The sequence below is a fragment of the Mustela erminea genome, chromosome 13 (genome assembly GCF_009829155.1).
Source record: "Mustela erminea isolate mMusErm1 chromosome 13, mMusErm1.Pri, whole genome shotgun sequence".
NCBI lineage: Eukaryota > Metazoa > Chordata > Mammalia > Carnivora > Mustelidae > Mustela > Mustela erminea.
Genome location: NC_045626.1, coordinates 72,851,407 through 72,878,734, shown reverse-complemented (window position 1 = coordinate 72,878,734; position 27,328 = coordinate 72,851,407). Strand labels below are relative to the sequence as shown.

The 27,328-nt window shown below is 51.3% G+C and overlaps 1 protein-coding gene across 5 annotated transcripts in view; it reads right to left on the bottom strand.

The window, feature by feature from the left end:
* TPST2 (tyrosylprotein sulfotransferase 2) overlaps positions 1 to 27,328 on the bottom strand; it is a 51,252-nt gene extending 23,924 nt beyond the window's left edge. The window contains exons 1-2 of one of the 5 annotated variants that reach the window (XM_032311260.1): positions 22,984 to 23,083; positions 18,701 to 18,844 (exon numbers count right to left, since the gene is read on the bottom strand). The gene's annotated coding sequence lies outside the window, so the exon portion shown is untranslated. Of the gene's footprint in view, positions 1 to 4,917; positions 5,393 to 18,700; positions 18,845 to 22,983; positions 23,087 to 27,224 lie in introns of those variants that run through there. The other 4 variants (XR_004278233.1, XR_004278234.1, XM_032311261.1 and 1 more) reach the window with 4 other exon arrangements.

The window sequence follows — 27,328 nt, the reverse complement described above, 5'->3', positions numbered from 1 at the left end:
TGAGCTGAAGGCAGACGCTTAACTGACTGAGCCACCCAGGTGCCCAGGGTTAAAGAGGACAAGAGAGGTGGTTTCCTTATCTGTAGAATGAGAACAGGGAGTGCCCACCTCCTTCGGCAGCGTAGAGGGAATAAGATAATACCTCCAAAGTGTTATCCACGCCCTGACTCATGCTGAGCCCCCAGTACAGTACACGTGGCCCAGGATACCCCCACGCTCCCGGCTCTCGATGACATGAGCCCTGAAGGCAACCTGGGACGAGGCTTTTCACCCCTCTGAAACTTAAGATGGAAACGGCATTCCAGGCTCATGCGAGGGCTCCCCTGCTCAGGGTGACCAAAGCAGACGGCCAGGTACCGGGTATCCTGATAACTCTCTGAGGACTAGAAGCCATGGATGCTCCAGCCACCTACACACTCAAGTTTTGGGAAATCTGTCCAGTCCAGCCTGTCTGGATTACACCCCACAGAGCTCTGGCAAATTCCCATGGCAGCCGAGTGGCTCTCCACACCAGGCAGAGGCACTGTTCCAAGCAGAATACTCCCCAGGGCTGCAGACGGGGCCACTGTACACTACCGTGGCTTCTCCTAATTGGTCTTCCTTCCTTCTGTCCTTGGCCAGCACCCAGCTCATGTGTCCGCCTCAAAGAGAACACGGGAGATGAGGCGAGGGGCGGGGTGGCCCAACAGTGGTTAAGGGCAGAGGTGGACGGCCCAGGGGGACCCAGTCCAAGTTTGATTCTGCCAAGGAATAGGCCATGAGACCTGGGGCCAGTTCACAGCAATGGCCTGTGTCATCTGTAGAATGAGCTGAGTGGCCTATCTCGGAGGGTTGCTGGGATGACTGTTGAGGCAAGTGCTCAGGGCAGGACCCGGCAGGAGGAGGATTCCAGTAAACGCCAGCTATTAAATTATCATCACCTGTAATTAGATATTCTCATTAACCTTTCCACGGTATACACAACAGACCTGGATGCAACCCTATAAAAATTCACTATGCTGTTGGTGCCCGAGTGGCTCAGCTGGCTGAGGGTTTGACCTGATTTCTGCTCAGGTTGTGGTTTCAGGGTTGTGGGATCAAGTCCCGCACTGGGCTCCAAGCTCAGCACAGAGTCTGCTTCTCTCTCGCCCTCTGCCCCTCCCCGCCTTCTCAATCTCTCTCTCTCAAATAAATAAAATCTTAAAAGAAAATTCATTACCCTGCAAGACATCCAAGGTAAGTTAGGTGACAGAAAGGCTGACTGATCCCATGCTGGTAAATATTTATGTTGGAAAAATACTCTAGAAAGATATACCCTAAAATGTTAACTGGAACTTCATGTATTTCTCCTTTTCTTCCCCCTAATTTTCTAGCTCTCCTACAAGGGATATGTTTCAATGGCGTGATACAGGAGAAAAGAGGGGAAAAATGAAATCGGGGTGATTTGCTGCATAACTTGGACACCTTCAGCCCTGGAATACAGAGCCAGTTTTTAAGAAAGCCCAGGGGAAGCCCAGAGAGCACAGTCTGGTCAAGGTCATGGAGCAGGCCAGGCCTGGGCCCAGCTCTCTAGACACCCAGCCTCCTCTCTGAGGGCATCCTAACAAGACTAGGGTAGGCTGGCCTCCTGATTAAAAGTCTGGCTCTAGAGTCAGGCTGAGGATCCCAGCAGAGCCAGAATCTACGTGACCTTGGGCAAGACACTCAACTACTGTGGACATCAGTCTCCTCATATGTAAGATGAGAATCAGACTTGCAGCAGCGCCAGATAGTTTCTGTCTGGATTAAATAAAATAATGCATGGAAAGCACTTTGTACCTTTCCTGAAAACAGTTGGTGCTCTGGGTCCTATTATTATAGTTATCACTATAATTAGTATTTGCAATTTAGTGATGTCATGGAAAATCTTTTGAAGGGCATGGAATTATAACCCAGCAGTAACAGGAAAGAAATTCAGACTTGGGTACTTGGGAGCCATGGCAGGTATTTGAGCGAGAGAGGTGCAATGTGACTCTGAAGCTGCACAAGGCTGGCAGCCAGTGGCCATCTCCAGGAGCCTTCTTGGCCAGGGTCCTCTGTCACAGGCTCCACATCCTAGGCTGTCCCGCTGGTGCTGCGGGGCAAACACAGCACAAGCCAGGCCCCCATCACTTCCAGTTCTGCCAGCTTCCTGGGCACCAGCTGGGCTGGTGAACATCAATCGAGCCCCAAGCTGGGGGACCTGAAGCAACCCAGATGGCCTCAGTCCACAGGTGGGATGACCAGGAGGTCCGAACACCTGGCAGGGTCCCCGGGGCGACAGGGAAGAAACGGCACCTACTTCAGGGCCACGAAGACTGGTGCCCTTCTACTTTCCCGTGTGACCTTGGGACAGTCCCCCCTCTCTCAGAGATAATTTGCCCACATGCAAATGGGGTCTTAATGTTTCCATGTGCTTAAGGGCTGCCGGTGGTGGGGAACGTGTGCAACAAAATACAGCAATAAAGCAACAGTGGTTTCCTTCGGCTGCACTCCCACCGCCTGCCAGGCACCGTGCTGGGTGCCGCAGGCACATACTTTAACCAAACCCTCACAATCTAGAAGAAGTCCTGTACCCTTCCTAGTTCTAAAATTTACTTAAGTAGTCAAGTCACAGGTATCATCTCCATATTAAAAAACAAAAACAAAAACAGAGAACGCTTAAGTCTCTTTGGAGCCAAGTCTCCAACCACTACTGACGGGTTTGGGGAAGCTGACCGCCCTTCTTTCCGGGGGGTCCCAGTGGAACCCGCATCTGAATGGACGCCACACAGGGCCTCTCTCCCACCCTCCCAAACACCCATCCTCCCCTCCTTCCATCCACACGCGGTCATATCCCACCACAGACCGATTTTCCTTGAGGGAAAATTGTCCCAATTGGCAATGTCTGGAGACAGTTTTCGTTGTCACAAGTAATAAGGCTCGTCTCACGAGCAGAGGTGAGGGATGCCGCCAAGCATCCTACGATGTCCAGTCAGCGCCCCCACCCCACAGACAATCATCGGACCCCCAAATGTCAGCGTGGCCAAGAAGGGCTCATCTCACGAGCAGAGGTGAGGGATGCCGCCAAGCATCCTAGGATGTCCAGTCAGCGCCCCCACCCCATAAACAATCACCGGACCCCCAAATGTCAGCGTGGCCAACACAAGCTTCTGAAACTTGCTGGGTCACAGAGGTATTTCCACGCCAGCACACTGGTTCGACCATCCAGGAAACACTGCTTGAGCACCTGCTGTGTGCCCCATAGCCCAGCCAGACAGTCTAGCATGGGTCACTTTGGCTAATGACACAGGGAAAGCCCCTGCACTCAGAGTGGGCTCATCCTCACACAAGACCCATATGAATCAGACTGGATCGTCCTCCCTCCTTTTAAATGCTCCAGAGCATCCCCTTCCTCCCCCAGCGGGGATGGCCCATCATGCAGGGCCAAACCCTCCCTGCCGGACATTTAGGCTTTCTCCTTTGCTGCAACCCGCCCTACCACACAGGAAAAGGCCTCCTTGAGCCCACGTTGAGAGGCCCCCTAGGGCTTCCTGGAAACCGGCCAGTCCCTCCTGGAGGTTCCACATCAAATTGCATTTCAACAGGCCGCAGGGATTCCCATGCACCTTAGAACTTGAGCAGCACAGATCTAGGGAGCTATGTATAAAGGGGGTCAGCTGCCTGGCCAGGCATCCTCAGATCACAGCAGAAACTGCCAGAGTGCCCCCAAAAGACCCTCTGGCCAGTGGTCTTTAAGGTCCACCACCCCCGCCCACTGTCTGTACTAACTTCATTTGCCAGACGCTGCTGTTTTGATGAGGCAGATGGATCTTCCCCTTTTCAGCTATAAGGCTGATCAACGTGTCCAGACAACCAGGACCCAGGTCCGGTGACCTGTAAGGCCTCTCCCAGCTCTGGCTTTTTAGAATTTGGCCACGTCCCGGGCATGTTCCCTGCCAGCTTCCTGCCCGCCCACTCTGGCTGTCGGCACATGGCTCAAAGTGGGAAGGCGGAAAGGTTACAGCTCACCTAGCAAGGGAGGGAAAGTTCCTGAGGGAGGGAACAGGCTCCGTGGGCTGGGCATCCGTGAGTGCCCCTGGGGAGGCCGCCCTGTGCCCACTCATGTCCAGTCACCTGGGACAGAGGACCAGGCTGGGAGACAGGGCAAGCCTGCCCTCATGGAGCACAGGAGGTCATGTTGGGGTACTGGGGTGAGAACAGGGCCCAGGTGGGGAAGGGATGGTTGGGGCCCCAGCTTTGACTGACTAGGCACACATCTCGGCCCCATGTTCCTCCCCCGAAAGTGGGCTCATACCACTCACTGCAGAGCTACTGGGAAGAATGGAAGGTAGGGATCGGCCAACAAATAGTAGTGCTATCTGAAGGCCTGTCTCCCATCTCGAGCAGGCACTGTGCTGCTTCCCTCAACTACTCCCTCCTCGCAGCTGCCAGCTGCAGTCAACACTGCCATTCGCCCCACCAGACAGATGAAGACCTGGAGCCCAGCTCCTGTCCCTTGATCCAACACTGAGACATGGTCCTGGGAGTGGTGGCCTGGCACTGAGAAGGTCTGCATTCCCCATCTGAATCCTGCCCCTGCTGAGCTATGTGGACTTAGGCAATCTCCTTCACCTCTCTGAGCCTCAGTTTCCGAAGCAGTGCAGCCGGAACATAATCCAGAGATGGGAGATACCCAGTGAACAGGAGGGTGTCATGCCCCCCCCACCCAGAGCTCCACATGGTCACCCCTCAAAAGACCCAACCCTGAAAGACCAATCATCCATGGGCATCATAGATCTCTCCTATGCCCTAGGTGCGACAAGGGTGAGGCCATGCAGAGCGGGCAGCCCCCAGAGAGGGAGAGCCACTTGCTCAAGGTCACACAGCAGGCTAAACAGTGGAGCGCAGGGCAGGGAAGGAGGAAGTGGCGTATCAAACCTGAGAGGGGTGTGGGCTTCAGTCAGGGTGGCAGGGGAGGACCAGGTTGGGGCTGGCAGGTGTCTGGAGTGGAGACCAGCAGAAGGCTGACTTGTGGTGGCCAACATTACTCCTGCAGTCTCTCAGCTATGAGGCCCTTTGAAGAACCAGTCAGTCCTTGATGTGCCTGCCCCTCCCCAAAGGCTCCTCTCCTCTGGGCCCAGCCTGGTCACCTGCCTGTGCACTATCTGTCTGGGGCATCAGGGCTCCTTTCTGTGGCCACAGGCCAAGAATTTCAGGCTATGCAGTCTCCCCATAGATGGACACATCCCATCTTCTGGAATCTTCTCTCACCATGGTGGCCAGAGGGTATAACTACCATGGAAAGCTGACCACATCGCTTCTCTTCCTAAACCCTTCCATGAGCCCTCAGACTCAGCCTGATATTCCAGCCCTTTCCCAGGGTCCATAACAGTGATGTCCAGATTACGTCCAGGGTAAGCCACACGTGGAATTCAATTTTCCAGAAGCCACATTCAAGGAAAAAAAAAAAAAAAAACCACATGAAAAAGAAAATGGTGAAATGAAATCTGATTCTAGATTTCGTTTCACCCAACCTACCCAAAATATTACCATTAACCAATGTGAAAATTTAAATAAAGTCAACATCAACTATAAGTATCGTTTAAAATCAATATAAAAATTAAGATTATTGAGACATGTCCCCCTTAGTACTAGGTCTCTGAAATCCGGGGTGTACATTCCACTTTTCAGTAGGCATATCTGATCTGTATTTAGAGTTCATAAAATTTACAGTTGAAAAAGTACATTTGCATCCCGAAATAGTTCCACACATGCTTAAAAGTTTCCCAAGAACGGAATGAAGTGTCTGTTTTGAGATCTAAATTTAAGTTCAATTGAAATAAAAAATTCAGTTCCTTGGCTATGTTGGCCACACTCTAAGGGTTCAGCAACCGCATGTGGCTTACAGCTCCAGGGGGAGGGCGGGGAGGGGGGAGGACAGACAGGATACACAGACCGATTAAGTCCTTGACTGCCATCCACAGTCCCCACAGTCTGCTCCCGTCCCATTTCTAAGCCTGCCCTCGGGAGTGAAACCCCCAAGCACGTGAGCTCCCATCCGTACATCTCCATGATTCACCAGTGCCCTTCCTCAGCACCTCCAGCTTCCTGCTAGTTCCTACCCAACCCTTCAAAATTCAGCTTCAGGTTCCCCCCTCCCGCGATGGCATCTCTGACATCCTCTGGCTGGGGTGACATTCCCAGTCCTTCTGCTCATCGCCACCACTGTCCTTACTGTAACGCCGCAGGGTATTACAACTGTCTGGCTTAAGGCTTCCCAAACTCAGGGCCACAGACATTCGGGCAGCATCCCTCGCCTCTACTCATTAGATAACAGTAGTGCCCCCCTCCCCTGCCAAGAAGCAACAACCAAAAATATCTCCAGGCATCACCAGTGATCCCAGGGGGCACAATCATGCCTGGTTAAGAACTAGGGCCTGGCACACAGAAGACACTCAAGCATGTGCCTGATCACAAGAGGTGTACTTAACAATGCTCAACCCCCTGATGCCTGCCTCCTCCAGGAAGCCTTCCATGATGCTCTAGCCCAGTCAGTGCTTCCCCGGGGACTCCCGCAGCCCCCGGGGCACTCGCCCCTGGAGCAACATCCTCCAAGGGTAGGCACTGGGTCTTGTTCAGTGCTGTACTTTCAATGAATAACCTGTAGAATGGCATAAGGTAGGTGCTTAATAGATATTTATAGAACTGACCTGAGAAACACAAATGACTTGGGTTGAAAAAGCCCCCACAGGGTGAGTTTTACCTGTTTTAGTTCAGGGTTCTTTCATCCCAGCAAAGGTGCCAATAACAGCCAGAGCTCCATTTATGAAGCAAGCTCTGAGCTAAATATAAACACTCTGCAGGGTTTAGTGAGGGAAACTAAGGCTTACACAGGTGAAGGGCTGGCGTTGCCTTCAAATCAATGATTTGGAGGCTTGAAAAACCCAGTTCTTCCTCTTACTGACTGCAAGAATTTACAAATGGAAGAAGATATCTGCAATATACAAATAACATGAGGTATTTCTAACCAGAATATATAAAGAGCTCTTTGAAATCTATAAGAATAGGCGACTCAAGAGAAAAATGGGCAAATTTGAAGAAAGACACTTCATACAAAAGATCATCTGAATGTCAATAAGCATATGAAAGAGCACTTACTGTTATGAGTGAGTGATACTCATTAGATAACAGCAGCACCCACCCCCCAACCCAGTAGCAACTACCAAAAATATCTCCAGGCATCGCCAGTGATCCCAGGGGGCACAATCACGTCTGGTTGAGAACCAGGGCTTGGCACACAGAAAGCACTCAGGCATGTGCTATGACTGAGCAATTCTACTGCTAAGTACACATCCATCAGAAATGCACCGAACTGGGGCACCTGGGTGGCTCTGTTGGTTAAGCATTCGACTCTTGATCTCAGCTCAGATCATGATTACCAGGGAAATAAATGCAAATTAAAAGTCTACTATAAGACCACCATACATGCGAATAGCTTGGAAAAATATAAAAGATAACATGAGGTGTTACCAAGGACATGATGCAACCACAACCTTCATGCTCAGGGGACAGGGGAACCTGGCAATTTCCTTTGGGAAAATGGCATAACAGAGCCAAAAGCAGAACGTGCACCTTTTCTATGACTGAGCAATTCTACTGTTAAGTACACATCCATCAGAACTAGGGCACCTGGGTGGCTCCGTCGGTTAAGCATCCGACTCTTGCTCTCAGCTCAGATCATGATCTCACAGCTGTGAGATCCAGCCCTCCATCAGGCTCAGAGCTCATCACTGCTTACAAATCTCCCTCTCTCTCGCACTGCCCCTCCTGTTGTGTGCTCTTTCTCTCTCTCAAATAAACAAATAAATCTTTAAAAAAAAAAAAAGAAAAAAAAAGAAATGCATCTAACTGTTCACCAAAGAATACCTACCGAAGAGGCCCAGCCCCCAACTAGAAACTAGCCAAATGCCCATTAACAAGAGAATAAATATGTAAACACTAATAAGTTATATATACGGAACAGCCAGGCAAAAGAACAAGCCAGAACTTCACAGAACGATCTGGATGAATCTCACAAATTTATGCTGAGCCAAAAAAAATACAAAAGAGAGCACCTGCGTTTTTATGTACATAAGGTACTTTATATGTCTATAAAGTACAAAGACAGGCAAAATTATCTTCTAATAGAGATGTAAAGATCATGGCTACCCTCTGGGGAGGCCTTACCGGAGCAGGTACCAGGCATCTTTTTGGAGCCGGTACAAGGCATGTGCCTTTTTTCTTGATCTGGTACCTTCATGCCTTTTGAAAATTCATCGAGCTGTCCTCTTAGGAGTTATGCACCTTTCTGCACATATGACAGACTTCAACAAAAATAGTCTTCCAGAGCCACACTTGGTCCAACGCTGAGGAATAGTGGTGCCGGCTGGGGGCCCTCCCACGCACGTACCTTCCCATCAGCTACAGAGGAACACACAAGCCTCCATTCATTCCCTTCATCAACACCGGCCAGCAGGCGCTCTCCCAGGCCCAGGCTTGGTGCCGGGCGCTGGGAACAGAAAGGTCAACAGAGCGCAGGCCTCCAGTCGCGCCACCCAGAGCTCAGTTCCTGGCACACACCTCTGCCCCCAAAGGACTCGCAGTAAAGGAGTAGCCAGGCTGGGCTGGTTTTCATGAGAGGCCAAGGAGGTGATGTCTGCTTGTCTTCCTCTCTCTCTGTGTCCCCCACAGGAGAATGGTTTCAGGCTTTTTCCTTCCTGACACGGGACCAAAACTGATGATGCTGGCACAGGTCGCAGGAGCTTCCTACTGGATTAACACCTCCAGCCCAAAACTCCCTCTGCAACATCAGACTTCGGCAGGCAACAACCATCTCGTCACCTCCAACTGGGAGCTGAGCTGGCAGCTCAAACTTAGCGTATCCAAAGCTGATCTCCTGGCCGCCACCCCCCCCACCAAATACATTCTACCCCTACTTGGTGGCAGTATACTCTGCTCAGGCCAAAAGGCTTGAAGGCAGCCAGACTCTCCCTTCTCTTTCCCTCCCCAAACCAAACCAGCAGCAAATCCTGCCAACTTCACCTTCAAGATGCAGCCATGCAACCATTTCTTGGCTCTGTCACCAAAGGCACAGGTAACAAAAGAAAAAAGAAACAAACGAATGTCATGAAAATGAAAATATTTTGTGCCTCAAAAGGCACTATCCACACAGTAAAAAGACAATCGACAAAAACAGGAGAAAATATTTGCAAAGCCCGTATCTTACGAGGGATTAATTAATAACCAAAATATATAAGGAACTTCTAAAACTTAACAACAAACCCCAAACCACCTGATGCAAAAATGGGCAAAGGACTTTAACGGAAGTTCCTCCAAAGAGGATCTACAAATGGCTGACAAGCACATGGAAAGATGGCTCAGTATCACTGACCATCAGGGAAATGCAAATCAAAAGTGCAAAGAGAAGGCATCTTACAGGAACGGTGTGAATATCTCCCCCTCCCACCTAGTCCCCCAGCCTCCACCCTGCAACTCTCCAACAGTACACAGGCTCCCCACTATCCTTAAGATACAAATTTTTTTTTTTTAGGAGAGGGAGAGAAAGAAGGTAGGGAGGGGCAAAGGGAGAGGGGGAGAGAGAGAATCTTAAGCAGGCTCCATGCCCAGCACAGAGCCAGAGGCAAGACTACATCTCACAACCCTGAGATCATGACCAGAACCAAAATTATGAGTGGGACTCTTACCAATTGAGCCACCCAGGCACTTCAGAATGTGTTTCTCCACTTGGGCTTGTGGGGGGTCTTGTGATCACCCTCCTGTGCTCCAGACAAATGGAACATCTATCAACCCAATGGATGCCACACACCCCTGATTTTCCTAACCATTTTCTCTGTCTACCTCAGACTCTAGGCGTGGACATGTGCCCTAGGCCTGGAAAATCGCCATTTTCTGTTCCCAGGCCACAGTGTTAGCTTAGGGGGATACATAACTCATTCTAGGTCAATGAAGTCAGCTAGAGACTTCTGCAGGAACTTCTGGGGAGGCTAAGCAGGTAGGGTGTGGGGTTGAAGGTATAGGGACATCTCCAGTTACCACCTGTGGAGTCTAAGAAGCCAATCTAAGAAGATGAAACCAAAAGATGGAGCTGTGGCTCCCTGGTATTAGTTGAGCTCCTGGATCCAGCCATGCCTGAAGCCATCCCTACCCCTCAACTTTTTAGTTATGAGGCAATAAACTTATTACTTTGCTTAATTCCATGAGAGCTGGGTTTCTTTGTCAATCAAGAGTCCTATCTAACATGGACCTATATACCCTCTCCCCTACTTTATCTTGGCTTGTTATCACCTCAGCTCAAGCACTACCTTGTCCGGGAAACCTTCCATGAACACCCAGATTAGATTAAACACCTCTTATGTCTCACATTCCCCTCTACCTACCCTTCATCATTCTCCGTAGGAACTGCTATTTGCCCCTTCGTCTCCCACACTTGACTCACTTGACTGTGGAGAGCTTATGGGCTGAGGGAATCTGCCTTGCTTTTACAATTTCTCTCTTTTGTATTCCCACCCTTAACACAGAGCCTGGCACACCCCCCGGCATTCAAATTTTATTTTTCCAGCTCACTTTATTGATTGGTAAGTGTCCTCAGGTATCAGGGAGTGGTAAAAGAATGGGTTTTGCAGGAAGATGGACCTGAGTCTGAATTTTTCCCTATTAGCTTTGGTAATAGCTTAGGTAAGTCGCTTAGCTTTTCTAAGCCTCATTTTCTTATCCGTAAAAGGCAAACAGCAACTAAGTACACATAAAGGCCTCAATACCATAATGGAGCAGAGTAAATGCTCAATGAATGACGGTGCCTGCCTCCACTTTTCCCTCCAGGGTAGAAATCCTCCCTCTCCCTTTTATTTCTGCCCCGCCACTAGTATGAATATCTGTCAAACTGCCTGCCAAGCATACATTCTCTCATCTTCTGGGATCAGTCCTTGTGACCAGGATGGGGCTGATCCCATGCACAGAACCAGTGACGGAGGGCTGGTTAATACGAGGGTACAGACGTTCATGCACAGGCACAAGACCCCAGGTGGGTGAAGAGGAGTCAATCCGAGGATTTGCAAGAATTACTAGAGAAATGGCTCTTTTGCAGCCAAGACTGCTACTGTTAGGAGGATGTATGCCCAGAGGTGTTACTGGGGAGAGCATGCCTGAGAATGAAGCCACAAATGAAGAAAGCCCATCTGAGACATATCCTGATACGTTGGAGTACCTGGATCCAGCTATACCTGAAGGCGGTATGATTCCAGACTTTCCATTTACCTGACCCCCAAAATACAGATAGACAGTAGGCTCTTTGACCTCTGCCTACTTACCACTCCATAGTCTTCTCCTGGGCCCCAGGATGCTTTTTCCTTTCCGAATGTTTCAGTAAGACTAAATAAAACTGATCTCCAAAGCCTTACACGATGATGGTTGAACCTAGCTAAGCACTCGCACCCCTGCCCCAAAGGCATGGAAATGAGTTTTCTACGTGGGAAGCCAACTCTTACAAAAAGGTCAGGTTGTTCCCATGTATTTTTTTGGCTTACAAAAGAGCCAGGTTGTTCCATATATTCTGCTCACAAGGTGTTTGGCTAATTTCCCCCTTCCCCTGCTCCCGGTTGCAGCTTAGGGCAGGGCTTTTTTGATTGCATTACCCTCCACTTCTTTGTTGCGTTGGTTTTGCAATGGCCAATGGCCAAACAGTGAAAAGGCCTGACCAGGAACAAAGCGAGCAATAACCATTTGTGGGAGGTAATGTCCCCAGATAAGAAGGCCTACACCTTTTTTTATGGTTCATCCAAGGAGGGGGAGGGGGTCAGGCACACAATTAGCACACTTTGTTCTGGGGCTGTACCTACCTGGGCATCCAGTTTACTGACACTTCAACCTGCCCCTGTCTCCGTCTCAGACAAACCCAGCCCCGGACCAGAAGAGGTTCCTCCCTCACCTACTCACCAAGCAGGGAGAGGAGCCACGGTTTCAAACTCAAGAGCTATTCAAGAACACTTAACATATCACAACCCATGAGGAAGAAGGGGCGGCTCGTCAGCGTTCACAGTCTTCTGGGGGAGAGTTGGAGGGGAGACTCCAGATTCAGAGTGAGGGAGTGAACAGTCTTTCCCTACAGGAAAATGGTTTGGGTCCCAAGGACGCCGGGGACCTTGCTGGAGAGTACTTCTATCTGCAGACTTGCCTGGACATCAGTAGGAAGAGGGTCAGCTCAGGAGACAGTGCCTGAACTTCTCTGAGCCTGTTTCCTCATCTGTGAAATAGGTGAACAACATAATCCCTATCGCTGTGAATTACCGAGCATCTCTATGCCTCTAGCCCCAGAAAACCTTATTATCTATCATCTTCCCAATAACCCAACAGATGGTCACGACTGTGATCTCCGTTTTACGGTGAGGAAGATGGGGCCCAGAGAGGGGAAGTGACTGGCCCAAGGTCTCACAGCTTGGGCACCAGCCAGCTGGCATTCTGACTCCCATGTGTCTGACTCAGAAGGCCCCATTTTCCCACTGTATCAGGGCTCCTCCCGATGCCTGCCTCGCATCCCTGTGAGTTTTCAGGGATACCACACGCAAAAAGGTAAACGTGCGCCTGTTTGCCCAGGATCCGGGAAGTCTTAGGGATTCAGGGATCTGGGAACTGCATGCCTGGAGGCAGGTGCAGCTGGAGTCCTCACTTTCATCTGGGCTCTCTGTCCCCAGTGCGAGGTGGAGAAGGTCCCTAAAGATCACAGCTTGTCAAAGTGTCTGTAAGTGAGTAATCACCTTTCAGTGAAGCAGCACACACCTGGGCATCTGTGCCCTCCAGAACCTGGGCTTCCACCCACATGTCTGGCTGTGCTCATCACTTCCAGCCCCATTAGGAATCTGCCACACACTGGCAGCCCCAAGAAGTCAGATCTGGAGAAGTTTGTGGATCAGCCCAGGAAAGGGACACTCTAGTAACTGCATAACGGGCAGAATGAAAGGAGAGAGCCAGATCAGCGGAATAAGTAAGTCATGTGACCAAGGAGGTCGGAGGAAGGGGCTGTGGATTCTGGCTGAGGCAGGATGGGAAGGTGGCCAGGCAGGAATCTGAGAAGGACGCCCAGCACGGAACATGAGCAGAGGATGGGCAAGGGTGAGGGAGGAGCTTGAGCACAAAGGCCCAGAGGCATCCAAGCGCACTGGGAATCAAGAGTGGCAAAGGATTCACTATGAGCACAACAGTGTCAAGGTTGCGGTGGGGTTATAAAAATAACCATAGCAAGAACAGTAATAACAGCAAAGGCGCAGGTACTGCTAACTTCCTGCCCAGACATCGTTCCAGGTGGGACGGGGGGTGGGGGGGTGGTTAGGAGCACAATTTGCACGTGTACTAGTGTACTAGTCCAATCGATCCTCACAACTGATCTGTCAGAATGGTGCAGCTATTATCCCATTTCATAGACGAGGAAACTGAGGCACAGAGCAGTTCAAGTCCTGGCCTCAGAGCTCAAAGGTGGCGTGTGGGTGAGCAGGGTTTTGCTCCTACACTGTCTGGTTTTTAGAGTATGCTTAACCTCTACCACAGTGGTTCCCAAAGTGGGTTCCCAGACCAGCACTGGTAGCTCCCCTTCCAGACCTGCTGAATAAGCAGTGGCGGGGCGGGGGGTGTAGATTCTGGGTATGGGGTACAGCACTGCTCTTTACCTGTTCAAGAGGGGAGGGAGGCAGGAGAGGAGGGTGGCAGCCAGATCTTGGGGCCTCGAGAGCCATGAGAAGGGACTCCCCCAACTCCTTTGTAGGCAATACGATGCTAGTGAAGGCTTTTGAGGGCGGGAGCCATCTCTCCTCCTTTTGGGTTTTCCCAGCTAAGGCACAGAAGACCTTGTGATATAATGGTATCCTCGTGACCCAAGATAGAACAGGCAATATCTAACCAGAACACTGAGGCTCCTAAGGCCAAGGCAGCCACTGCCCTTGCCTGAGAGCAAGTGATCTCTGACCCCACTGATCTGATCCCCTATGCTAGTCTCAGGATCCTTGTGCTTCATTCCCTGGAGGATAAGTAGAGACCCCCCCAAGGATCTCAGGGGAGGAACCTGACCAGACTCCCACAGCAGGCGGGTTATAAGGAGCCAGCCTCAAAGCCTAGTGCCCCACCTAGGAGTGGGTGTTCACAGGACACCCACAGAGGGCCACCAGAGTACCTACCAGCTAAAGGCTCTCCCACACGGCATCCACCTTGGGGAACCCAGGCCTGCTCTGTAACTCCAAATCCATTTTCATGACCCAAGCAAATCACCTCCCCTCGCTGAGCCTCTGTCTCGGAGGCCTCTGTGAAAGGAAGAGGCTGGACTTATTTTCTACTATTGCTAGGATCCCCCAAATTTGCCAACAAATGTGCACTGCTGACGTACTGTGTGCCCCAGTAGAGCCGGGAACATAGCATGGGGCCTGCCCCCGGGAGCAGGGCCAGGGCCAGGGCCCAGGGCCACTGAGACAGAAAGAAAGGTGAAGGCAATGACCCACCCTGGCCCTGCACCTGCTGTGTGTGGACGCAGGGGGAGTCAGTCCCCAGAGGCAGGGTGGGTGATCAACATCTCCACCTCAGGTGACAGACCCCTGCTGAGCCCCCAAACCAAGTTAAACCCAAAGCTGCACTCTGCCCCCTCACTGCCAACCCAGGCTTTCCCGTTCCACTGCCTCCCCCACAGCTCCGGGTCCTGCCCTCTGGGGGCCCCCACCCCTGTACTAAGGGCCCTAGGGGCGGGGCTGTTGTAGGGAGGCGCCTCCAGACTTCTCTGGGCCTCCGCCTCCCTGCGCAGCATCCGCACACCACCTACTCCCACGCTACCCAAGGCCAGGTGATCACGGAGTCCTCGCGATCTGTGTAGGTTCGGTTCCGAAGGTTCTGGGGGCAGGATGTCACTCACAGCCAAAGGAAGTGGGACAGAGAGTTTCTAATGAGATAAAGGAAGAGCGGGGGTGGGGAGAGGGGAGGTGGGAGGGTGGAGGGGAAGTAGTGCCGGTTGGGGAGGGAGAAGACAAACAGATGGAGAGCGCCAGGCAGAGATAGAGAGAGACAGTGATGGAGGAGACAGAGTCTGAGAGACCTGAGCAGAGGGAGATAGGGATGGGAAGGAGACAGGGAAAGACAAAAATAGAGACCCAACCAGACGCAGGGAGCAGGAACGAGATGGGGGAGCAGCAACAGCCTGGAACCGGAACCGCAGCCCGTGTCCTTCCCCACCTCGCAGTCAAGGCTCCTGGGGCTTGAGGGAGGAACAGAACCTTAAGAGGAAGGTCACTTGCCAGCCTGGCCCCTGTGAGCCCCACCCCCTGTCACAGGGCTGCCCAGATTCCCACCTGCTGAGGGCCACCTTCCCCATTACTCTCACCCGTTTTGTACTTTTGTTCAGTGGCTTCAATATTACTAGAACATTTTCAAAGGAAACTAGAACCCACTGGCTTAAATGAAAAACATGCCCTAATTAAAAAGAAACTACAAAAATAAATGCAAATGAAGTGATCTTTCAGCCTCCTAGCTGGGGGCAGCCACCCAGGGAGCCCAGGGGGAGGTGGGGATGGGGGGAGGAGGAACCTAGGACGGGTGTGCTCCGCCTTAAACAGCAGGAGCTCGAGAGAAGTACTGGGTTAGCACCCAGCGGTGACTCCCTAGGAGTCAACAGAGGCTAAAGGGAGACCTGGAGAGGAAAACTCTCATTCTCCAGGGGAAACCCAGGTCCTCCAGGGTGCCACTGTGTTGTGACTCAACTCCTGCTGACCCACTCCACCCCCATGGGCACATCAAGCTTCCAGAAGTCTAAGCCATGAATTCTAGCAGAACTGCCAGGCCACGGGGTCACACAGTTCCCAACTTTTGCACCAGCGGTTCCCTCCCCCTGGAACACCTTTCCTGCCCTCTCTACCCAGATAACTCCTACTGGCACAATGTGTACTCCCCTCCGCCCACCTCCAGAAAGCCTTCCCTGACTGTCTCACATCCTTGTACCAGTATCCCCCAAAGCACTTAGCACCTGTACGACCTGTCTGGCCTGCTGTCTTCTCCACAGAAATGCACAGGGTCAGACATTCCTCACATCCTCGCAGGACCCGGCATAGCCCCCTCTGTTGACTAAATGCAAGAACAGACTAAAAAAAGAAGCGAAGGCCCCCGATGCCCACGGAACAGTCGAAATCAAAACAAAACCTTCTCTGAGCTGTGTGGGAAAATTTCAGGCAGAAGCCCCAAGAGCCAAGTATCCAGCACGCGTTCAAATATTACTATTTTACTCTCACCTTACAAAATATTATAACCTAAAGAGACCCAAGAGATAATCAGATCAGGGGTTGGCAGACTTTCTGTAAAGGCCCCAGCAATAAATATTATCAATTTTGTTGGATCTCACAGTCTCTGGCAGAACCATGAAACTCTGCCCCGTAGTACAGAAGCAGCCCCAGACAGAATGGAAATAAATGAGTGTGGTTGTATTCCAACAAAACTTTATTCACAAAAACAAGCCATGGGTCAGACTCAGCCCCGGGCACTGTAGTTTGTCAACTTTCCAGGCAGGCACCTAGGTGAGAGGTGTGGTTGACTTTTTTCTTGTCTGATGCCTCCACTGGAGAGTAAACTCCAGGAAAAATGGGACCTGCACCCCAGCATCTAGTTGAGAAACTTCTACACATTCCTGTTCTACAAGTAGTTCAGTGACCCAGGGCCATTGCCAGGTGCTAGGTCCGCATATGCCCATGGAGGGCAGTCCTCAGTGATTTCTGTGCAGTGACAGGATGGATGGGTGACTCCTTCGGGCGGCCTCTAGAGCTGGGGCAGATCTGAGTTAAAATTTCTACTGCTGTCACATCAGGCCTGTGTGACCTCAGGGCAAGTGACTCAATGGTCTCTGAGCCTCAGTTTCCAGGAAATGGAGTGGTCAGTCACAAATGGCCCCCTGATCCCTTGCAAGGACAGAGAAAGTATGGGATGGTGTTCCTGGAGCCATGCAGCTAGTGTAGATACACTGGGACACAGACACACACTCACCACGGCACAGGGACCTCTGCAGGCCCCGAGTATCTCACTGTGGGTTATGTGGAGACATGAATCAGGTAAAGTGGGGCCCTGGGGCCCAGAGACAGGGGCTTCCCACCCAGGGAACATGGAATGGGGACAAGCTCCCAATTTGTCAAAAGCCTCGAGGCTTCTAGGGGCAGACTAGGTATCAGGAGGCCTCAGACAACCTCCAATGTCCTAGAAAAGCAGAGCTGGAAGGACTCTTGACAAGGGTGGAAACCAGGGGTTAAAAATCTTTGTTTTTAAAGCAATGAACTATGTGTTCATGTGACACCCACCCAGGCAGGCCCATGGTGTTCTCAGAGCCCTGAAAACCTGTACTGGACCAGAGGGCCCTTGGGGCCAGACTGGTCATGCATGCAATGGTGGGGAATGGTGTGGTGGGGATCACAATGATCAGGAGAGCCCAAGACATTTAAGGGGGAGCTTCAGGCCACTCCAGTTTGGCCCAGGCTCCTGAGTTCCCAAAAGAAGTGGGAAATTGGATGATTCTCTAAAAATAATTGAATGGGAGCTAAATAGGAACCGCCTTGTGGGTAAAAGGCATCAGCTGGCAGCTTGTTACAGTCCAACCTGCCCATTTCATAGGTGGGGAAACTGAGTTTCAGAGAGAGAAAGCACCTCACCAATGTCACACAGGAAGCCCAGCTGGGACTCAGCCACCAACCAGCCCATAGCCGGCCCCAACTGCTCAGAAGAATTGGGGGGAATAGGAGGGAGTGGAGGGATCAGGGTTGGGGGGTAGGAATCTGGACTTCACAAGCCAGAACCCTGCTTGTTCTGTCATCCAGGATGGAGTGTAGACAAGTGGGCAGGGAAAGGGATAAACGTGCATTAATAATACATAACAATTTGTAACAGTATATGACAATACAGTTAATAATAACCGACACCTTCTAAGTATTTTCTATGGGTTGGGCATTAAGACAGGGTATCCAGGGGGAGTAAGATGGTAATTAGGAGTGCAGGCTCTGGATTCAAATCCTGTCTCTCCCACTTCCTAGCAAGATGCCCTGTGCAAGTGACTTCGTCTCTTGATGTCTCAGCTTGTCCTATTCCTATGGGCACTGGGAGGATCAAATGAGTTCATGTACACAGAGCGCCAAGAACACTGACTCGCGTATGGTGAGCTCCAGGAGTATCAGCTGTAATTATGGCCTTCTAACAGATGGGGAAGCTGAGGCTCCCCAAGGGACATGCGTCACTCAAGGCTCCAGCAGCTTACCTGACCCTGAGCTGTCGTCACATTCTGCCTTGCAACAAGGTAAGCACTTGAGCCCCGTCCGCTCTCGTCCAATCCGGGAGGCTGGTCATATCTGCACCTCAGTTCTATAGATGGGAAAACTGATGCAGCAGGAAGGCAGCCAGGGAACACAAATGCACACTGGTTGAGCGGAACAACTGGATTCTGATGGAGATGCAAGCCCTTGAGCGTGCACGCTGCCACCAGCCCTGCTTTCTGGCCACAGCAGCCCGGTCAAAAGTCTGGTGGATGCACGAATGCACTTGGCAGACAGACTGGCTGCCCTGTGCTTGCCTCCCACCATCTGCGCACACGGGATGACATGAAGCTCCTCCCCAGGGCAGGTGGGCACTGCCCTTGGCCACCCTTCCCTGCCATTTCTGGGGCTCGGCTCACCTCACAGGCTGTTCTCAATGAATTACTCCCATGAATCCTCCTCATGCCACAACTCAGGGTGGAAGAGACCAGAGAAGGGCCGTGGGAGGGCGCAGGCATCTCAGAACCTTCTCCAGAGTGGCCCCAGACAAGATGAATGCATAGCTGCGGAGCACAGAGAAGGGGCCTTGCAGATGGCAGGAACAGGTGGCTGGGGGTAGGGGGCGGTGGGCAGGGGGCGGGGGAGCTGCTGTTACCCAGACAAGTTTCTGCAGGGCCACAGGGCCATGCCCGGGCTCTCAAATTGCTACCATCAGCCACTGCTGACCCACCTCTCTTACTACGAATCCGTTCACAAAGCCACATCGATAACACGGTTAGACAGCCTTACCAATCCCAAGGTGGCACTAGATCCAAGTTCTGACTCAATCTACACCCATTTCCCCAGCAGGATACACTGAGGCCCAGAGACTCTTGCCTAGTCTCCTGAACCCTTATTCCATTTCTCCAGGCTACCCAGGAATGCTTGGTTTTACAAAGACAAGGAAGGGAAAGTATGCACAAATGAATAAAGGCAGGAGGGGCTGGCGACAGGTGTCAGAGGCCCATCTCAACGACCATCCCAAACAGCAGCTGTCCAGGTAGGATGAGGCTGCTCGACAGGAACCCAGAATGCACAGAGGGATGCAGGGTTCAGTTCCAGAACCAACACACGACAGGCTTAAGAACTTAAAGAGGGGGGCACCTGGGTGGCTCAGTGGGTTGAAGCTTCTGCCTTCGGCTCAGGTCATGATCCCAGGGTTCTGGTATCGAGTCCCGCATCGGGCTCTCTGCTCAGCGGGGAGCCTGCTTCCTCCTCTCTCTCTGCCTGCCTCTCTGCCTACTTATGATCTCTCTGTCAAATAAATAAATAAAATCTTAAAAAAAAAAAAAAAAAAGAACATAAAGAGGAATGGGTGACCTTCAAGAAACTTGGTTCTTCAGTGAAAATGCCGTGCTCTGACCTGGGCTCTCCCCCAGGCAACTTCACTCTCACAGAAGGCAAAGAGCATGACAGAAGAGGTGGAGTCCTAGGCATGGGGGCGATACCAAGAGAAGGAAGGGGATGTCTGCGTGTCATTCCAAGGGGCACCAATGGACCTGTGTAACTCAGGACTGCAGGTCTCAGGTCTGAGGGCAGACGCAGCAGGGAGGTGGCATCTGTTGAAACAAGCAATGGGTCCCTGAGGCTGCTCAGATGGCCCACCCCACATGGCCACCAGGGGAGGTCACCTTCAGAATGAGCAAAGGTGGCCAGGCTGGGGCCCCGGGCAGGACCAGACTCCCTTCTTGCCGCTGAGGGTCTGGCCTCTGCAGCTGGCCTTGGGTGGGAAGGTCTGGGCAGTTCCCACTCTCTTCCCTCCTCCCATGCACAGGCTCCTAACAGGCTCCACCAGGTCCTGGGGCAGGCACTGCAAGTCCCTCGGCCCCTCAGTGCCCCCCCGCCCATCTGCACAGAGCCCAGGAGAATGCCCTCAGCAAGTTTGTCCCTGGTGGTCCCAGAGATGCTCCCGCTGACCCGCAGGACACTCCTTATTCTGCTAATGAGGCATTTAACTCGATGCGTATTGGAAAATAATTTATAATGAGCACATCAAAGCCAGTAATTTCAAAGACTATAACTGCTTTGCAGAGTACATTTATTTAAGATGATCGGTACCTTCCTCCGCCGCTGGTGAGATTATAAAATGGGGCAGCTGCTCTGGGAACCTGGCACTTCTTCAAAAGGTTAAACACAGAATTACCATCCGATCCAGCAATTCCACTCTCAGGGATATACTAGGGAGAACTGAAGACACAGGGGCACACACAGACTGGTACAAGGATGTTCACAGCGGCAATGTTCGTAACAGCCGAAAGACAGAAATAACCCAAATGTCCACTAGCCGAGAACTGCATACCCATGCAATGGAGCATTAATCAACCATTAAAAGGTAAGGAAGCACAACTAATGAAACAAATAGAACACTGTATGTTAACTAAACTGGAATTAAAATTAAGAAAAAAGGGGCACCTGGGTGGCTCAGTGGGTTAAAGCCTCTGCCTTCAGCTCCAGTCATGACCCCAGGGTCCTGGGATCGAGCCCCACATCAGGCTCTCTGCTCGGCAGGGAGCCTGCTTCCTCCTCTTTCTCTGCCTGCCTCTCCACCTACTTGTGATCTCTGTCTGTCAAAACAAATTAAAAAAAAATTAAAATTAAGAAAAAAAAACTTAAAAAATAAAAGGTAATGAAATACCAAGGGGGCGTGGGTAGCTCAGTCAGTTCGGTGTCTGGCTCTTGGTTTCAGCTCAGGTCAAGATCTCTGGGTTGTGAGATCAAGCCCTCATCTGGCTCCACGTTCAGCAGGGAGTCTGCTTCCCCTCCCCCTGGCCCTGCCCCAACTCATGTTCTCTCTCTCTATCTCAAATAAATAAATAAATAAATAAATAATTTTTTTAAAAAGGTTTAAAAAAAAAAAAAAGGAAGAACTGCTACACACAGCCACATGGATGGACCTCAGAATCCTCCTAAGTGAAAGCCACCAGGCACCAAAGGCCACATTGTGCACGACTCCGTTTACAAGAAACGTCCAGCACAGGCAAATTCATAGAGGCAGAAAATACATTAGTGGTTGCCAGGGGCTGGGAAAAGAGGGATTGAGGAGTGATTGTGGATGGGTCCAGGGTTTCTTTTTGGGTGATGAAAATGTTCTAGAATTAGGTAGCCGTGGTGGTTACACAACTCTGTGAATATCCTAAAAACAAAAAACAAAAAAAAACAAAAAAAAAACAACCTACTGAATTGAATGCTTTAGAAGGGTGAATTGTAGGATATATGAATTCTGTCTGTAAAGCTGCTATGAAGAGATTTCATGAGGTTTTAAAAAATAAGGCGATACAGACACATTCACTGAGTACATAATAGAACAATAGGGATTCAGTACAGTAAATGGGTTCATGAATGACTCAAACCCAATTCCACAGTCATGGAAACTGAGGCTGGATGAGGAGGAATGACTCCCACAGACTACATCACTACTAAACCAGAGTGAGTCACCCCGAGATTTGCCAAACTCCAGAAGCCTGGCCTAACCATCAGGCCACCCAGCTGAATGAAAGGAAAAGACATGGGGTATGGAGAGAGACATCTGCAGTCCAGGATGGGAGGTTGATGAGTGAGGGAAAGGGCCAATCACCTCTGTGGGTTTCAAAACAGGAAGTATCCGACAATGCCCTACAGAGTGCCAGAGAAGGCTTCCAGGATGGGGCACTGCCTGAGTCTTCTGAAGGATGAGTAGGAGTTTGCCAGCTCCCCTCCCCAACAACCATACATGACACATGAGGTCAGGAGGTCTGAAGGTGGGTTTCATCTCTGCCACATCCTACCTGTGGGACCTACTAGGGCTGTGGGCACATGACCTTTCTGAGCCTCAGTTTCCCTATCTATAAAAGGGGAAGAAGACAAATGATAGGCACAGTGCCTTATAACCACTGCACTCCATTGGATGGTTCCCACCCTTCCTCCCGAGGGGACGGGCATTTGAGTGGGAAAGTCAGACCTGACCTCTGCCCCACATAATAACGAGTCTGCCAAGTCCAGCAAAGCAAGCCTGGGTGATCAAGCCCCCCTTCCCTCGCTGCCACTCCCAGTCTCAGCTTTATCAAGCACCTCCCTGCAGCCCACACTAAGAGGGGGAGTTTGCCGGGCCTGGGTTTTCTGGCGGAATTTCGCCTCTTCCTACCCAGCGACCCCAAGTTCACCAGGGCTCCCCCTACCCCACGCTCTCAGCGGCCCCCTCCCTAGCCAGAGATTTCGCCCCCCAATGCCTCCACTCTGGACACGCCTCGCAACTGCACGGCGTTGCAAGTTAACTTCCACGCGCCCCCCGCGCGTCCCGGAGCCCTCCCGGGGGTCCCCGCACGCCGCGGAGGGGCCGGGGACGCCGACGGCGGTGACACGCCGCCGCCCCCTCACTCCCGACACACACACGGGCGCTGAGTGCCGCCCGGGCGCGGGGCCCGAGGCGAGAAGACCGGTCAGGGGGCCGGGACTCTGCCGCACCCCGTGGACAGCGCTCGGGGCGCCCGGCGCCTGCGGATCCTCGAACCGGCCGCGCGCGCGCCACCTCCCGCCCAGCTCCCAGCTCCGGAGCCCCAGCAGCCGCGTCGGGCCCGGGAAGAAGCCGCTCGGGCTGAGGGTTCCCCCGCCCCCGAGGCCAACCTACAGACGCCCCCCTGCCGACGGCCGCGGCCTGGGCCCCACGCGCCATCCCACAGCCACCTACCGTGCAGAGGCGCTAACAGGCGACCCAGCGCGCTGGGCTACTCCGGGCTGGCCAGCCGCCCCGGTAGGGGAGGGGGAGTCGCCCGCGCGCGGGGGCGGGGCCGCGGCGCCGTGACGTCTAGAGGGGGCGTGTCCGGAGCGCGGTCCCGCCCACGGCCCCGCCCCGCCCCCGCGGACAGCCTCCGGACAGCGCGGAGGGGCGGGACGGCCCAGGAGCTGACCCCGCCCCGGAAGTCCTGTTTTGCGGGTTCATTTACCCCCAGGACGGGCGGCTCACTCTTCTTCCTGTAGGGACAGGTCTGTTTCAGAGAAGTTCTCTTCTGTGTGTAAGCAGCGAAGTGGAAGTTCGTCAAGAAGTGGTGTAAAAGACTAGACCCTGGACAGAACAGTGCTACTGTGTGTGTAACACAGGAAAAAAGAGGGAGGGGCTATCATACAGATTCATAGACATCTTGGGTTCTGAAGAAGGGGCTGATTTTGCCCTGCTCCTCCAGCCCCACCCCAAGGACAATATCTGAAGACATTTTTGGTTGTCACAGCTGGGGTGCAGGAGTGTACTACTGGTGTCTAGTGGCTAGAGACCTGAGATGCTGCTAAACATCGTGCAGTAACACAGGGTAGCCCCTTCCCCACCCACCCACCCCCCGGGGCTGAAATGTCAGTTGTACTGAGGGTGAGAAACCCAGACATACATGAGTAAAATAAAACTACAGGCTTGGGGGTACCTGGGTGGCTCAGTGGGTTAAGCCTCTGCCTTCCGCTCGGGTCACGATCCCGGGGTCATGGAATCGAGCCCCACATCGGGTTCTCTGCTCGGCGATGAGCCTGCTTCCTCCTCTCTCCCTCTACCTGCCTCTCTGCCTACTTGTGGTCTCTCTGTCAAATAAATAAATAAAATCTATTTTTTAAAAAAACAACTACAGGCTTGTAGGTCCCAAGATATTTAACCTCTCTGTACCTCTCTTTCTTCATCGTAAAATGAGTATATAATAGATCTATATGTGCGTTACATGCATATGCATTGAAGGAAGGGGAAGGAAGGGATGCAGGTTTACCTTTCATTGTGAAAAGTTTTGTGTGTGTGTTTTTTTAAATAAATCTGTAGCAGTTACAACCATAACAGCAAACACAGACACAAAATGAGAAGCATTTATCTAAACATTTCATCTATATTTACATATTTAAACTATAAAGAGCCTGTGTGATAGGTATATTATCATCCCCATCTCACAGATAAGAAAACCAAGGCATACGGATATTAAGTAATTTGCCCCTGGCTAGCCATGCATTCACTCATAGCTCTTCATTAATTCATTCATGGGTCCAGTGAATAGTGCCTCCCATGTAGAAAGTGTTGGGACTGACAATATGAAATCCCCTGTCCCCATGAAACTGGCTGTTACTGAAAAACAAAAACAAAAACAAAAACACACATCATATAGTGTTTGTTGTGCATATAGTAGAGGTTTTGTATGACTAACTGCATAGTAACTCTGCTGGGTTAGAATAACATTCTAGCTAGCATTTCCTGAGCGCCTTGTGTCAGGCACTGGGATTCTGCAGGTGACAGGAAGACAAAGGCCCCTGCGTCAAAGGGGGAAACCAGACCCTTCAACAAGCATTCACGATAAAGTGGGCACCTCTAATTGGAGAAGAGGAAATGGGCAGATTTAACGTGAGCCAGGGAGGAAGGGCCAGGAGTGTTCACACTAAGTCCTGAAGCCTCAAAGAGTGTGCCAGTCACAGAGACCAGCAGGTACAAAGGCCCAGCAGGAAGCACCTTTCAGATGCAGACTTGTGAGAAGTACAGTGGACAGGATGTGGGGAGAGGGGGACATAGGAGGTCAGAGGGGTCTGCAGGGGCTGGATGCAGCAGGTGACTGTGGGAAGGAGTTAGGACTTTGTCTTGTAGCAATGGAGAAACAAGGAAGGTATTCCGTTATGGTTAGTTTTGCTTTCCACACAGATCCACAGAGCAGGACAGCAGGAAAGCTGCTCTGGAGGCTCTTGAAGTACTCCAGGGGAGGTGGCCAACCCAGGGTGGGGCCAGAGGCGTGGAGGGAGTGTTCAGGATCCAGAAACATCTGGAAGACAGAGTTAGCAGATCTTGGTTTGGGGGCTAAGGAAAGGGACCGGATGATCAGGTTTCCAGGTTGGACCTTCTCCTATCAGCCCTCTGACTCAACAAGTCTCAAGCTAGCTGTCCCCTCCTTGAGGAAGCCTATGTGCCCCCCAGGAGGTCCTGAGGTGGCCACTGGCCCATGCCACCCAGGAATCTGATGTGACTTTGAAAGGAAATGAAGGATCTCATCCTGTCTGCTCCTCCAGTCTGTGAACAGCCCTGTGGGGGCCTTCTCTGTCTTCTCCCCCAACATTTTCCCCCAGCACTCAGGAGGCCATCAGCCAGTATTTGTCAGAAGCAGGAAGAATAAATGTAGCATAAATGTGATTCCAAAACTCCAGCTCTGACGTTGAGGAAGATGATGCTAATGATGATTCAGGGACTTGCTGTGCTTTAAGGTCCTTAATATGTGTTATATTCAAGTTGATCCTTTATTCCTCCCAACAACCTCCTTACTCCCATTCTACAGATGAGGAAACAGAGGCTTCATAGGTTATTTGTCTTGATCACAGGCAACAGCTTGTAAATGTCAGAGCTGAGTTGCCAACTCAGGACAGTGGTGGGAGGAAATGGCCCTGCAGGGGACAGGAAGAAGCTAAGATAGAGGGGCAGGTTGTTTTCTCCAGCTGGAAGGACCTGCACCCCTCCTGGGTGGGTACCCAAGTTTCAGAAAGCACTCTGATATTACATAGCTGATCCAGATGCCTGGCTGTCATGACAACGAGGCTCTAAAGAGATGCTCACCTCTCTAGAAGTTCTTCGGGATACCCTGGCACAACATCCCTTTGCCAAAACTCGATTGCTATGCGTCCCTCAGCGTCTGGCTCTGGCCACCTCTTCTGGGTGGCCCTTCGACCCGCACAACTCCCTACCCCAACACACACACACTGCTGACTTGGAATCCGTACCCTGTTGCCCGGAACATGGTGGTTTGCCTTCTGTTGCGGTGGACGGGAGGGAACATTCCATAACCAAGGTGCTTTGTCTCCCCAAAGGCTCATGACTCTGAGATTCTTGAGCTGCGATCTGATGTTGGAATGTGATGCCATCCCAGCTGGCATGGCATTTGGAAGCCAGCCTTTAGGGCAAAGCTCCTGCAGGGTCAAAACTAGCAAAGAGAAGCCCCCCAGAAAGCTGTGGGCACTGTAGCCATGGGGCCAAGTCTGGCTCCAGGGGTTACCTCCAGCAGGGTGCCCATCAGCATGACTGAGAAAGTAAAAAACTCAGAGTTTCAGTCTCAAGATGAAACGTGTGACTTATCTTTAAGCTCTGAAACTCTATTCCTGGTGGTGAGACGCTCACATCTTGTTGGAAGTAGGACCCATGGCAGGAGAAACAGGTCCATAACTCTTATGTACTTCTCCATCCTGGCCTTTTTCCATGTTCCGGTCTTGGACTTGCTTGTACTTTGTATTTGCTCTTGTTTTTGATACATGATGTGTTTATTCATAAATTTGTTAATAAAAGTTAAACAGGGGCACCTGGTGGCTCAGCGTCTGCCTTTGGCTCAGGTCACAATCCTGGAGTCCTGGGATCGAGTCTTGCACTGGGCTCCCTGTTCAGCGGGGAGTCTGCTTCTCTCTCTCTCTGCTCCCCTCCTTCTCACCCCTTCTCCCCCCTCCCACTCTCTCTCTCTCAAATAAATAAATAAAATCTTTTTTAAAAAGCTAAATAAAAGGGGTGCCTGGGTGGCTCAGTTGGTTAAGTGACTGGCTTCAGCTCAGGTCATGATCCTGGAGTCCCGGGATCTAGTCCTGCATCAGGCTCCCAGCTCCATGGAGAGTCTGCTTCTCCCTCTGACCTTCTCCCTTCTCATGCTCTCTTTCTCACTCTCTCTCTCTCAAATAAATAAATAAAATCTTTTTTAAAAAGCTAAATAAATGTATAGATATGACAACAAATCAAATATAAAATAATTACCTTGTTATTTCTGTCCTAGCTCTTGCTGGTTGGTCTTGCAAAGTGCTTGTCTCATGTTTTAGCACTGCTGACACTCACCTTGTTTGTAAGAAACACCCGTAAGAAAATGAGGGCTTTGACACCTTTCTTTGAGTTAGAGCAATCTGGAAAATCTAGATTCATAATCTGTATTCATAATACACGTAAGTTTTACCACTCACCGATCCAGTGGGTTTCTGTTCTGTTCGCCTTTTATGGGAATCACAAGATGGATATCCAGAAGAAAACAAAACACCCGCTATGTCCAAAATAGTTCTTCCAAGAA